The sequence below is a fragment of the Petaurus breviceps genome, unplaced genomic scaffold (genome assembly GCF_028583685.1).
Source record: "Petaurus breviceps papuanus isolate PSGF00001 unplaced genomic scaffold, PetGlider_PUasm1.0 185, whole genome shotgun sequence".
NCBI lineage: Eukaryota > Metazoa > Chordata > Mammalia > Diprotodontia > Petauridae > Petaurus > Petaurus breviceps.
In genome coordinates this window covers 26,304,295-26,319,042 of record NW_027185797.1, presented here as the reverse complement: position 1 = coordinate 26,319,042, position 14,748 = coordinate 26,304,295, and the positions used below count along the sequence as shown (strand labels likewise).

The following is a 14,748-nucleotide window of genomic DNA, read 5'->3' as shown; positions in this document are numbered from 1 at the left end:
CATTCCCAATGGCCAACAGTTACCAAATCTTGCTGATGTGTCTCAAATCTTAGCCCCTCTTTTCTGTTCTCACCGCTGCCACCCCAGAACAGTCCTTCCTTACACCTTACCTGGACTACTGCAAAAGCCTTAACTAGTCTTCCTGCCAATCTTTCCCCTCTTGATCCGTTTGGCATACACCCGTCCAGTTGGTCTTCCTTATGTACACATGTGATCATTCCAGTTTCCCACAGGAAACTTCATTGACTCACATTGCCTACTGAATACAGTCTGCAGTCCTTGGTTCTGCAATTCGAGGCTCTCCTAGAACCTCCGATTCCTTACATTGCCAGTCTAAACTCACCCTACTCGCTCCCAGTACAATGATAGCCAACATTTCTATATTACCTTAAGTTCTGCAAAGCCCTTAGCGTACATTATTTCACTTAGTCCTCACAACAACCCTCACAGTTATCCTTATCTCCATTTGACTGATGAAACTGAGGCAGACAGCTAGAAAGTGTCTGAAGCAGGATCTGAACTGGACTCTCATCAGGTCTCCTCTGATACTCGATTGCAAAATAAATGAATACCTTTCCCTCCTCTCCTTCCACCTAACACTTTATGCCTTCAGTACACTCTTACCTTGTTCTGTCCTACACTATAGTTCCCGAGGACTTGTGGCTTATTATTGCATATCCATATGCTACATCCACAGCTAGATCATAATCAGGCAGGGACCATGTCATAATTATTTTTGCAGAGTAGAATGATTGAAGGGAGGATGATTCCCCTGGCCTCAGTTACCCTCTGCTGCCTCATCTGTAAAATGAGAGGGCTATACTAAACAACCTTGAAGTCTCTTCCAGTCCTAGAGTTATGAAATATTGACCATGATTTCTGCAGTATAATTTTGCTCCAATTTACCAGGGTGTCCTCTGTCAAGTCAAGGCAACAAGCATTTATTAAGTGCTTACTATTGGCCAGGCACTGTGTTAAAAGCTGAGGATATAAATGCAAGCAAAAAGAATGACGATCCTTGCCCTCATGAAGTTTACCTTCTTCTTCTTTTTTTTTTTAAAGCAATCGGGGTTAAGTAACTTACTCAAGGTTACACGGCCACTTATTTCTGGGTGTGGTGCTGAGTATCTGAACCCGGATTTGATCCAGGTCATCCCGACACTGGAGCCGGTGCTCTTACTCGCTGAGCCACCTGGCCGCCCCTTGGAGTTTACCTTCTAATGAGAGAAGACAGCACACAAAAGGAAGTAGAAAAGGGGAGAGAGCCGGGCTACTGTGGGGAGAGAAGCCCAGAAAGTGTAGAAGGGATCCCAAAGAGGAATGGCCAGCCTTGGCTTAAAATGAAGGTTCCCAGAAGGAAATGAGCATTCAGAGGCCCAGGACACACAGGTAGCAGGCTCTTTCAGGACAAAAAAAGCAACTAGGCCAAGCTCGTGTTTCTGGAATGATCCCACAGCCCTGCTCTGCCACATGCCCTGTGCGGCTAAAGAGTTTCCAGGATTTTCTTAACCTGATGGTGCTAAGCAAATGGCTGGGTCTATTTTAAGTTCTGGTGGGTCAGAAAAGTTCATCTTTTTTTCAACATTAGTAAATTTAGCCAGTCATTTTACAGAGCTCAAATGTCAACATTTTTTCCATAAGACTAGATGCTTTTTTAAACATTCACATGCCTAATTATAATAATAAAAGCTGATCTTTCCATAGGGTTTTAGGGCTGCTGAGGTGTTTTTATACATAACAGTTCATCTGGGCTTCACAAACCTCCCTGTGAGGGACTCATTACAGGAAATATTATCCTGCATCTTTCAGGTGAGGACACTGACACTTGGAAAGATTATATAACTTGTGGTAGGATTCAGGATACCAAAATATGAGCTTAAATTGGATTTTCAGTTGAGGACCTCCTAATAAAACCAGAGGACAGCGTGCTGATAGGATAGTGGAGAATCTGGGATGGCATGCTTAAAATCTAGGGGGCAGCTCAGTGGCACAGTGAATAAAGCACCAGCCATGGAGTCAGGAGGAGTTGAGTTCAAATCCAGCCTCAGACACTTAATACTTACTAGCCGTGTGACCTTGGGCAAGTCACTTAACCCCAATTGCCTTGCCCTCCCTCTCGAAAAATAAATTTTTTTCTTTTTTGCTTTTTGGAGGGCAATTGGGGTTAAGTAACTTGCCCGAGGTCACATGGCTAGGTTGTGTGTGTGTGTGTGTGTGTGTGTGTGTGTGTTAAGTGTCTGATGCCAGATCTGAACTCAGGTCCTCCTGACTCTGGGACTGGCACTCTACTCACTGTGACACCTAGCTGCCCCAATTTTTTTAAAAACTAAAAAAAAATAAAATTTAGGCACACAAGAAAGCAAAGAGTAGCATAGAAGGATCTGAACCCAAATCCAGCACAATTCCCTCTATATCATGTAGCATTTTTAAAAATAGGTATAAGTAATGGGTGTGCATCACCCAAGTCCTTGAATGTGCTGTGAATGGATGGAGTTTGGTTAGTATTTTAGCTTGAAATTTTACTGTAGTATTTCAGGATGACTGACTCTCTCTCTCTCTCTCTCTCTCTCTCTCTATATATATATATATAAAATTTTATTTTTCCCAATTACATGTTAAAACAATTTTTAAACATTTTTCAGAAGTTTTGAGTTCCAAATTCTCTCCCTCCCTCCCCTTCCCCTTCTCCCCTCCCTGAGATGGTAAGCAATCTGATATAGGTTATACACCTGCAATTATGTAATTCATCTCAATAGGCATTTAAGAAACTACTATGTGCCAAGCACTAAGGATAGTAATAGAAAAAATGAAACCACACCTACTCTTAAGTCGCTTACATTCTTATCAGGAATATGTCACATGTCCATGTACGGTAATTTCTGTGGCCCCCAAATTTAGAACCTCACAAACTCAACTCTAGAAGCATTTATTAAGCTTCCTACTATGTGCTGTGTGCACACTATGTGCCATGCTAGGGACACAAATATAAAAGTAAAACCTCCTCTGCCTGTGGAGTGGGATTTAACTTGTGTACACAAGTTAGTAAATAAATGGTCATTTGAAAAGAAAGAGTCACAGCTGGGCGGGAGAGGCTAGGGGAAGGGATGGATCAGAGAAGGCTTTGCAAAGGAAGGAGCTGAGCTGAGCCAACCTGGAAGGAAAGTTGGGATTCTTAGAGACAGAAATGAAGATGAAGTCCATGCCAGGCATTTGGTGTAGGAGGCCTGCTTTCTGGAGCCAAAGGGCTTTCAATGCTAAGCCCACCCATGACACCAGCTGTGTGACCTTGGCTAGATCAGCTAAGCTCTCCGAGTCTCATTTTCCTCCTTTCTAAAGGGTTGGATGAGGTAGCCTCCGAGGGCCTTTCCAGCCCTCACGTTTTGTGATCTTACAAAGGCACAGCTCGAGGAACAGCAAGGGAAGCCAATTTGGCTGGAATGTGAAGTGTGTTAAGAGGAAGAAGATGAAATAATTCTAGAAATGGATGTTGGAGCCAGACTGTGAAGGGCTTTCCATGTCAGACTGAGGGGCCTGAGTTTAATCTTGGAAACAATAAAGGAACTGCTGGAGATTTTGGACCAGGGGAATTCTAAAGCTGGATGGATATAGCCCAGCTGGGCTGGAGGAGAGAAGTGCTATCCACTGTAGACCTGTCCTTGAAGTCTGTACCACTGTGGAGGGTCTACTGGACATCGAATACCACTGGCTAAGCCTTGGAGTTGAACCCAGGTTGTTTGCACTGTGATGATGCATCAGAGTGAAGGAAATGCTACATTATATAATCTCAGGGTAAAAATGAATTTTTCCCCCATTATTCCCCAGGTGTACTGACACCACCCTGGTCTGTGGTCTGTCCTTCAAGGCCTAGCCTGGCTAAGCAAAGAGTCTCCTCACTTAGAACCCTGGGTGCTGGGGGAAGAACTCTTCTGGACCTAGCACCTCCCTGAAATCATTCAGTAAGATGGAGGAGGTTGTGATCTGAATTGGGGAGGAAGGGTTCTAGTGATGTCCCTTAGAGTGAAGCAGTTAGAGGCTTCAGGTGACCTTTCTTAACCGTTGTCAGTAAAACTTCCAATTCTGTCTGTTTCCCTCTGGTGCCTATATTAGCTAAATATTCTGGTAAGTCTATCATCTTGCCAGTGTTGGGACTCCTTCCAACCGCACAGATTGCAGCCTCTCCATACCTGCCCATCCCGTTCAGCTGTTGTCCATATCTACTCATACGTTCTGCATAGGGCATCCACCAGCACAATTGCTGTCTTTTAATAGCCCAAGGATGCCAAGGGAGCTGTCCGTCAGCTATCCTTTATCCTCAGCCATGTGACTAGGCTGTCTTGTCATCAATGGTCTCCTTTATCCAACATCTCCTTTGTGATTCCTTGTTTGTAAAGTGCCATGGCCTGCTTATACCCACCAGGTGCCCTTCCACCGTCCTCTGGGGGAATCCTCATTTTTAATTCTGGGTAGACCATAGTGTACCATGATAATGGCATTAAAAAAGACAAAAATTTGTTGTGCAAATTGAAATTAAAACCATGACAGCTCAAGGAGAGAACATTAATACTTGAATTAAATGGTTCTCCTCCTGAAATACCACATTAAAGAAAGACAGGAGCCACACTACCATTGGACTGGGGCACACATGCCCAGGGACATAGGTGAAGCACACATCTAGGCAGTCCTTGTGTCCAGAGTGCATGCTGGACCCCAGCAATGTGAACCCCGCCCCCCAACCCCCACCGCTGCCGGTGTTCATTCCTGATGCCAGCATTCCACACCTCTGCAGCTGTTGGCTGGGCATCTTCTCTCTGCTGGATGTATTTTTTTTCTCTGGACATACCAGGTCTATACTGTTTTAACTTGTCTTCTGTAAAGCCCTTTAGGGATGCCAAGGAGCTATAGACAGTGGAGGAGGGGTGGAAGGGATGGGGACCACTGTGGCATTGTGGAAAGAACACAGGATTTACCATCAGAGGACCTCAGTTTAAATTTTGGGGTGACCTTAGTCAAGGTAATTAACCTCTCTGAGCCTCAGTTTTCTCATCTGTAAAATGAGAATATTGGACTAAATGACCTCTAAGTTTCCTTCAATATAAATGAGTGGTCCTTTGAACTATGACAACCCTGTTTGCCTCAGTTTCCTTATGTGTAAAACAAGCTGGAAAAGGAAGTGGCAAACGACTCCAGCACATTTGCCAAGAAAATCCCAAATGGGGTCACAGAGAGTCAGACGCGACTGACAACAACTGACAACAAGACGCTTCCTTCTGCTTTTCTTCAGCTCATCAAGGATATGTACTGGCTTCTTGGCTCTCTCTCTCTCATATGCCAAGTTCCAATGACTCTAAAAGACTCTCCTTGACAAGGACAGACAGGCAATTCCTTTCATCTGTGGCTAAGGGCAGCTAACAGAAACCAGGCAGCATACTTCCAAACTCAGATTATTGTGCTTCTAATTGCCTTTGTCTGGCATTGATTCAAAGGCCATGAGCCCAGACAACTATTTGACTCAGAATTAGAAAATTTCAGCTGCTGTTTAACCCTTTAATGTATGCCTCCACTTTGGAGATCCTACCCACTTCCAGTGGGGGTGGGGAGGAAGGGGGAGTGACATAGAAGCAATGCACATGCTAGGGCTTTGAAGCCCACCTTGATCCCAAGAGTCTTCCCTTATTGACATGCAAATGAAATTAAGCTAAATTTAAGTGCTTCAGACAAGGTTAGGGCCTGCCATCCTCTGGGTCCACCTGGTCCCTCCTGCCTTAATTATGTCTGTTTGTCAACAACAATAAAACAAAGCCCTGGCTCTTGTCCTGAATGCTGGCCAGCATGAAACCTCTATCTCCCTTTAGAAGTAAAGCATTTTACAAATCTCAAAGCTTTATATAAATTCAGCAATTATCATAATTATTTATTATTATATTGCCCCCCAAAAAAGCATTTTCACTTTAGCATTTTCATTTCTCTTAACTTAGGGAGGAAATCTATTCAAGCATTTACCATCATAACTGCTATTTTAAAATGCAGTTGTTACTTTGGGGTCCCTTGAAGAGGCTTAGCTCCTCTCCACAGAGGTTTCAAAATGCACATTATTAAGTCCATGCCTTATTAACACCATCTATATTCAGACAGGGCCCTTTCCCCACAAATCGCTGAGTTCTTATTCCTGAACAGCTGAGAGGTTTGGTAGACATTCTCAGCCAGGGAGGTCTGTCCTGCAGAGACCAGAGGAGACTCAGATCATTGAGGTCCCCATTGTTACTAGATCAGTCAAAACAAAAATATGCTATTCAGTATTGAAGTCCTCATACAGAAAGAAGAAAACAAAATGATGTCTGTGATTCATCTAAGACCAAAGTGTTGGCTCTTCTGGGAAGCTTTTTTTTTAATCTTTATTTCACGTGCCTTTTATTTGTATGCATTTCTTGGTGGGCAAGGAGGAGTGTCTGGAAACTTGGAGAATGTTATGTAGCTCAGAGGAATTCCTCCCTGTGGGTGGAGGTGTGCCCACACCCCAAGACTATTCTATACCCCATGCGATGGAGGGGGCAGTTACCTCATCCATTTGGGACTGGAATTCTGAACTCTTCATGTGTGTGTATCAGAATTATAGCTTGTCTGTTGTGTAGACAAGAGCTAGCAATGTCACTCATGGTTGAGACTGCCTAACATCCCACCAGGGAAAGGCACCCCATATACAACATTCGAGGAAGTCCAAAAAAGTGGCTGTCTAATTGTAGTGCCAGCACTCAGGCAAGATCCCCTTTTAGGAATGTGGAAGCTTCCAGATTTCAGTGCCATTGGGTTTAAAAATATTCTGAGGGACTATATTGGGCAGCCTCAGCAAAGTGCAGTTGGGAGCCGGATGGAAGATGGTCTTGTTGGGAGGTGTCCTTGTCCTCAAAGCACAGAAGAAGATTTGAGGAATATTGTAAATGCAAATTAAGACAACAGCAACTAGCGACAGTATCCCCAAGGTTTACAAATTCAGGGCAGTTTGAATCCAATTAAATCAGCAGAAGACAATTTATTCTGACTTTCGGGTAGACATGCCTCCTGTTCTAGCTCCAGTAACGAATGGGGAAAACAGAGGTGGCCGTGAGACTCGGCTTTCTTTCACACTGTCCATCTCCCATGGATGCTTCTTGAACTCGAAGGATGCTGTGGACTGAGGTCATTGCTGAGCAGCAAATATAGTTGGTCTCCCAGTGATGCTAAGATGACATCAGTTGATAAAAATACAAAGAAAATGCAAATCATGAAATTTACACAGAGAAGCAACTTTAGAGGTCATCGAGGCCAACCTCGGGCAGGTAGGTGGTGCCATAGAGTGCAGGCTTGGAACCAGAAGATTCCTCTTCCTGAGTTCAAATCCAGACTCAGACACTTACTAGATTGTGACCCTGGGAAAGTCACTTAACCCTTTTTGCCTCAGTTTCCTCATCTGTCGAATGAACTGGAAAAGGAAATAGCTAACCACTCTAGTATCTTTGCCAAGTAAACCCCAAATGGGATCAGAGAAAGTTGGACAGAACTAAAAACGACTGAGCAACAGAAGTCCAACCTCATTTTACTTTATCTCCAGTATTTTCAATGGCCAGTGCCTATGCCTGGAATTCTGTTCTTCCTCCTTATCTCCATCTTCTGGCTTGGCTTAATGCCCCGCACATGATAGGCACTTAAGAAGTATTTGTTGGTAGGGGCAGCCAGGTGGCGTAGTGAGTAAGAACATCGGCCCTGGTGTCGGGGGACCTGGGATCGGTTCCGGCCTCAGATACTCGGCACCTACATAAAAATAACTGGCCATGTAACCTTGAGAAAGTTATTTAACCCCGATTGCATAAAAAAAAAAAGAAGTATTTGTTGGTTCATTGATTGATTGATTTGGGCTTCTTTCAAGTCCCAGTTAAAATATCACTTTCTAGAAGAAGACTTTCCTGACACCCCACTGTGCAGATTATTTTCAATTTATTCTGTATGTAGCTTATTTATACATAGGTGTTTTGTATATTATCTCCCCCAATCAACAATAGTTTGTAAACTCTTTGAAAGTAGGGATTGGTTTTTGCCTTTCTTTGTATGTCAATGAGCCTGGCACACAGTAGATGCTTAATAAATGTTTGTTAACTTGACTTATTGCCAGGCCTCCAAAAGTTTAAAAAAGATGAAGTCCTCTTCTTCCCAACTCAAGGTTGAACATTCCCAGGCCCTTCGGCAGATCCTCACATGGCATAAATTTGAGGTTTTTCCTGCTCACCTTCTTCACAATGCTCTTGAACTTACCAATGTCCATCATAAACTGGACATTGATGGTGCCCAAAATGGAGGTGTGGCACCCAGGACTGGGGGTGGGTGCCCAGAATGATTCTCTCCGTGTGGCGGGCAGCAGGACAGTCACCTCCCCAGCTCTGGATTCTGTCCATTTTTGAATGCCACCGGAGATCTGTATTAGTGAGAGGAAGGAGGGGCTTTGGCTGCCCCATCAACCTGAACTCCAGGAGTGGGAGGCCTTGGTCCTTAGCTTTATACAGCTGAAACCTTGAAGACCCATCCACATTATTTGCCTTTGATTATGTGCCAGTAAAGAAAATGTGGACCAGAGAGAGAAATGAAAATGTGAGAGCAAAAGACATTGAGAAGACAGGAAAAAGAGAAAGAGAAAAAAAAGTGAAAGCCAGGAAAGGAACAGCGAGGACTAACACTCTGTCTGCCTTTCCCCTACAGTTCAGCCCTCTCCAGACTTTGTCTTTTAATAGCTTAACTAAATGATCTAGAACCTTAGATCTAGACCCCAGAGAACTTCAGAGATCTTCTCATTCGATTCCTTCATTTTACAGAGGAGGAAACTGAGGCCCAGAAAGATTTGCCCAGGGCCATACAAGCAGTATGTATCAGGGGTAGGATTTGAACCCAGGCCCTCCGAACCCAGACCTAGAGCTCATTCTACTGTGCCAGACTTGAAATTAAATGAAAGAGCTCGAGGCCTCTCACTCTGACAATCTTCTATCCTCTGTTCTCCACCACTTTCCTTTCCCCATCATCTTCTCTACCAAAAATGGGGAGGGGCTACGGGGGGGGGGACTTCGTTAGCATTTTATAAACTCCCAAAGCAGGGCTTGCATAGGTTTCTTCAGCAAATGGAAAATAGAATCCAGTTGAATAATCTAGTGTAAATTCGTCAGGCTTTTATGAAGTACCTATCATGTGTCAGATTCTGCTCTAAGCAGCAAAAGCCAATCAGTCCCGGGCTTAGGGAGCTGTGTGAGCCCAGAGCAGCATAGATGGAATTGTACAAGAAAATACAGTCCTTAGGGAGGGGAGGGGAAGAGGTCACTGGCCACCAAAGGGCTCAAAAACGCATCCAGGCAGGACAGTTGGTGGCAGCTTTAAAATTAAATTTAAAAAGCATGATCTTAGGGGGATGAAAGCATCGTAAGGACAAAGAAGAATCTGCTCAAGGCGATGCAGGATGCCAGACTCCTCCTGGCAGGCGGAGGGTGCACTCAAGGTCCAGAGGGGCACACATTTCGGGGCATGACCAGTGTGGGAACTTGCTTTATTTCACTGCATATTTGTTATGAGTTTGTTTTTTCTTTTTCCAACTTTGGGGAGAAGTGGGAGGAAGAGGAAATGAATCCTTGTCAATTGGGGGGAAATGAAATAAAGTTTTAAAAAACATTAAAAGCCAAGAGAGCTGGTGGCCAGCTTTTGTGTGAGGCATGGGGCCAGCCTGCCAGCAGCTACATCCAAATGGGTTCTCAGAAGCCTTTTAATTGGTCAAGATCTGTGACATCCCTTGAAGTGGAAACAGCTGCAGCCTCTAGCAGGGTGACAGCAGTTGGGCTTTTTAAACAAATCATCCTCAGTGGCATCAATCCATTTGTTCCCCAGCTAGAAACTTTGATAGAGCTCACATACCCACCCTCTGCCTTATGGGAATGTGGCCAGTATCATAGGGTTGGGGGAGAGGGATGTGAAGTAAGTTCCAGGGGAAACCATGGGGTCCTGCCCCCAGCTCCCTTTTCTCCTGGGCCTTATATTAAGAGTGACCATCTGTTCCCGGAAGGACAATCCTCCAGGAAGCTGGAGGGACTGTGACAGCTCTGACAAAGATCTCTCTTCTCTGGATCAGCCCGGAAGCAGACTAGGGGTCCCAGGGAGCTTGGAGAAAGAGCTGCATCAACCTGAGAATATTTTATGTGAGAGGAAATCCAATAGAATCAGGATTAGACAGCTTTTTCCCCTGACCATTGGTCTCCCAAATGTCCCAGTGGTTCATTGTCCTTCGATGGCCATGGGAGTTGGCAGTTGAGGTGTATCACTTGTGTGCCCTTCTGCTAAAGTGATAGAGCGGAAAGAGGATTGGGATAAGAGTCTGAAAACCTGGATTCAAATCCTGGTTCTGCTATTTATTTCTTCTGTGACTCTGAACTTCTCTGGGCCTGAGTGTCCTCACCTATAAATTGAGGGGGTTGGGCTCCATGGTCTCCAAGGCCCCAGCCAGCCCAACATCTATGGTCCTATGACTCTGGAGGAGCTTAAGTTTACCCCTTTCAACAGACACTCATGACAAGCTGTTGAATCTCTGTGCCTCAGTTTCCTTATCTATAAAATGAGGGGGTTGACTCAGGTGGCCTCTGAGGTCCCTCCCAGGCCCAGAGCCATGAGTCTGTTTCCCAAACTAGGGCTTTGCTCACACTCACCTCCTCTCCCCCCAGCTGCCTGTGCATCTGATGCTCAGCCGGATGGGCTGATTCGTCTTGGCCATCCGGACCTCTCCATTTATTGACTGGCCCATCCCCTAACATTGGAGGAGAAAAAAGCCTGCTGACTCCAGTCAATCAGGGCTCATTATTGCAGCCTCTGATAATTAAAGTTTATTTTGTAAACAGTTCATTTTGAAATGCCCAGATGTGCATTTTTCTCTAAGGACTTTGTGCTGCTCTGTTATTTCTCTGCATTTTTTTCTCTGACAGCTGATAACCTAAAAATGCCATTCCCAGAACTTGACTGGCAAACTGACTTTGTGCTCTTGGTTTTGGGGACTCCCTGGGTGCCAAGTGTCTCAAATTAGGCAGAAAGGGTTCTCTAATTCTCCCTTCAGTGTTTGTCAAATTTGTCATTGTCTGGATTCATGATATTTGATTTTAGGAACTGGGAAATCCCATCCCTATTAAAAAAAAAGAGGTAAGGAAAAAGGGTTATAGATTAAGCTTTCAGCCCCCTTCCTAGAAAAGGAAAAACAAGACACCCCAAATTTAGGAAGTATCTATAATGTACTCCTTAATGGATACTGGAGGGAGAGGGATTCGAGACAGACCTGATCTTGACCAAAGTGTGGGGTGATTAAATTATTTTAATAATGGGCAACATGGAATAGTGGATAGTGTTAGACTTGGAGAGAAGCCTTGAATTTGCAAACTGCCTCTGATGCTTTTTTAGTCCAGAGACCCTGGACAAGTCCCTTTACCTCTTCTGAGCCTCCATCTCTGCCTCTATAAAATGCCTTTAGGAGATGTGTCAAAGGTTTATTGTGATGTTCAGATAACATAGTATATGTGAAATGCTTTGCCAAATTTAAACTATTATAGAAACATTAAATGTTCCTATTATTTTCGAGTGACTTTATTTTCTACTGACGCCGTGGTCACTTAGCCTTTCCCAGCGTGGCACAGATGGAGTGGTTCTGAAGATCACAGTCATAAATTTAAAGCTGGAAATGATACTAAAAAGTATCTCCTCCAGTACTTCCATTTACAAAGAAGGAAAATGAGAGGTTGAGGGACTTTTCAGAGATCACACAGGTAGTGAGTGATAATGGTCCCTTCTGCTTTATGAGTCTAGGAAGGCTTCTTGGAAGAACTATTGGGTTTGAACTGGGTCGGAAAGGTTGGGAAGGTTGTCAATAGGCAAAGAGATCAGGAAGTGAATTCAAGAAATAGAGAAGACCAAGACCAACAGTGCAGAGGCCTCAAAGCCTAAGATGTATTTTGGGGGTAGACGGAGCAAGGTCAGAAATAGGAGTGAAAGTAGTGTGAGCTAGAGAGGAACAAGATTGTGAAGAGCCTTGACTGATAGGCTGAGGATTTTGGACTTTATTTAGCAGGAAATAGGGAGCTACCAAAGGCTTTTGAGCAAAGGAGGGCTATGATCTCGTCTATCATCTATCCATCTATTCCTCTAACTATCCATCCACTTATCATCCATCTATCTTGCTACTTGTCCAATTATCTATCCAGTTACCATCTATTATCCATCCATCCCTCTATCCATATATCCAACTAGCTATCCATCTATCTATCCACTTATTGTCTATCTATCCATCTATCCACTTATCATCTGTCTAGCCAGTCAGCCAGCCAGATCTATCTACCTATCTCTCTTCCATATCTATACCAGGGCTCTTAACCTTTTCTGTGTGTCCTAGACCCCTTTGACAGCAGTCCTGTGGACACTTCTCAGAATCATGCTTTTAATACATCAAATAAATAAGGTCAGGTTTAGATTTCAAATGTTAATATTTGAGCTCTGTAACTTAGTTCTCTCCTGCATTGCTAGGATGATCCCTTTTCAAAAGTCTGATGACAAACTTAGTTTTCCATATCGTTTATATTCTCTCACATTTATATAGAACATGTAGGTTTCCCAAGTCCTTTATGTCATTTGATCCTCTCAACTCTGTGGGGGAGAAGTACTTTTATTCTCATTTGACAGATGAGGAAAGTAAGTCCAAAAGGGGTGGGTCACACAGCTGAGAAGTGTCTCCACTCTTGCTGATTCCAAGTGCAGTATTTCAGCCACTGCCCAACCAAACTGCCTTAAGACTAAAGAAGTAACATTGAGTATTCTGTAGCCAGATGAACATACTAACAATCTTCCAGCCATTGCCTGTATTATTTGGTCCCTTGGTCCCATCTACATTTCTCCCTGCAGTATTTTCATTTACATAGGAATGTTTCAACTGTTCCCACCTTGGTCTTTTAAAGTGGTTTTGCAGTGAATCCAAAAGAAGATTAGAAATATTTGGAAAAATGCTCTCAGCACAATGCAAACTCATTAGACTAGCCAAGAGACTCAAAGGGGAGACTTGACTTGGCTGCAGCACTAACCAGCTATGGTCATATTGTAGGATCATAGCATTGAGTTGGGAGTGACCTTAGATATCATGTAATCTGACCCACTCATTTTACAGAAGAAACAAGCCCACAGAGAATTGACTTGCCCAAGTTCACACGCTAAGTGGAAGAAACTGACGGTGTCAGGTTCCTAAGAGCCACATGACTTCTTCCTCTGCTTACTTAGTGATGGGTTGAAGAAGCCTGACTTCTGATCTAGAACCGAATGATGACATTCTCCAAGAATAACACCAGCTGCCATTTAGATGGTGTTCAAGCTTGCAAAGTGCTCATGCAACCGATCTCCTCTGAGTCTCACAAAACAAGTCCTGTAAGGCAGGAACTCATGATATTACAAACATCCTTATTCTACTGATGAGAAAAATGAGCCTCAGAGACCTTAAACAATTGGCCTCAGGTTACCCAGCTAGCCAGTGTCACAGACTGGATTTGAATCCAGATCTTGGGGCTCCCAAGTGTAGCCACTCTCCATTGAGCAGTTAATTAGGAATAAAGCATTACACCAACTAAGAAAAGCAGATGTATTTGGAATTGCTTTTTTTCAGTGGCAGGTTCAGAGCCCCTGCCCAAGTCAGTCAATAGATGAAATTGCTTAGGCTGTTCTAAGTCACTGACCATCTGGCCCCATTGGGCTTTCAAATTCAACAGCCTAAGTAAGCGTTTATGGCTGTTATGGAGATGAACATAGTAAGGCATGGAAATCCCAGTCAGGAAACAAAGAAAGCTAATGGTCATGCAAGTGACTCTGACACCGGGGTTTGGGGGTAAGAAAGGAGGGTGCTGTATTCTTAGGTTCTTGAAAATGGAACCAGAGCATCTGAGAGTTGGGAGGGACCTCAGAGGCCATCTAATCCAGTCAAGACCTGAAAACATTCTTGACAGAGGAAGGGGGTGGATCAGGATTAGGGAGCACTGCACAGAATTGTGTATTGATTACTGTGAATCTTTTGTTTGGGGGAGGGGAACAAGGAAGAGGGGGAAAGATAAAGTGTGAAATAAAGGACATCCAGCTAATATTCATTATTACCCAGAGTGGTACTTGAGACCCTTACCATAGAGGAGAAATGAGATACATACACAAGCTAAGATTTCCCAGCGGAAATTATGAGTGGGGGTAAAAAAAAAAAAAACCTGAGACTGAGTTAGATTTGCCTTCCCTCTGAGAATATCTTCCCTCTCCTCTGTACTTGCATGTACAGAATTGTTTGCATGTTCTAACCCCACCAAAGCTCCTTATGCACGGACTGTGATTTTGCTTCCTTTTGTACTCCCAGAGTTTAGCACCCAGTAAACCCTTAATGAATGCTTGTTGACTGTCACCCTCAAGAGCAAACCCACGCTGTATGGGGTTTTGAGCTTGGGGAGCTGAGTTATAGATTGCACTAAATAGAAAAAACAGCAAGATGTTTCCTTTTTTGGAAAGTAGCCACTGACCTCTGAGCTGTTTAATCTTTCGGGGAGGGGGCGTCTAGAAGCCTGAAAACCCACTTCCAAGGTTTTGTAACCTTCCCTGTGGCACTGGGAGTCTTTAAAAATGGATTGGAATACCTGCCCGCCGCACCCCCCACACACACACACAATTCCTGCCCCCAAATGTTCTCTTTTAGTGAAT

At 43.9% G+C, this 14,748-nt stretch overlaps 1 protein-coding gene across 1 annotated transcript in view; it reads left to right on the top strand.

Annotated features, from left to right (window-relative positions):
• Window positions 1-14,748, top strand: part of CHN2 (chimerin 2) — a 286,149-nt gene that overhangs the window by 239,809 nt on the left and 31,592 nt on the right. The window lies entirely within an intron of this gene.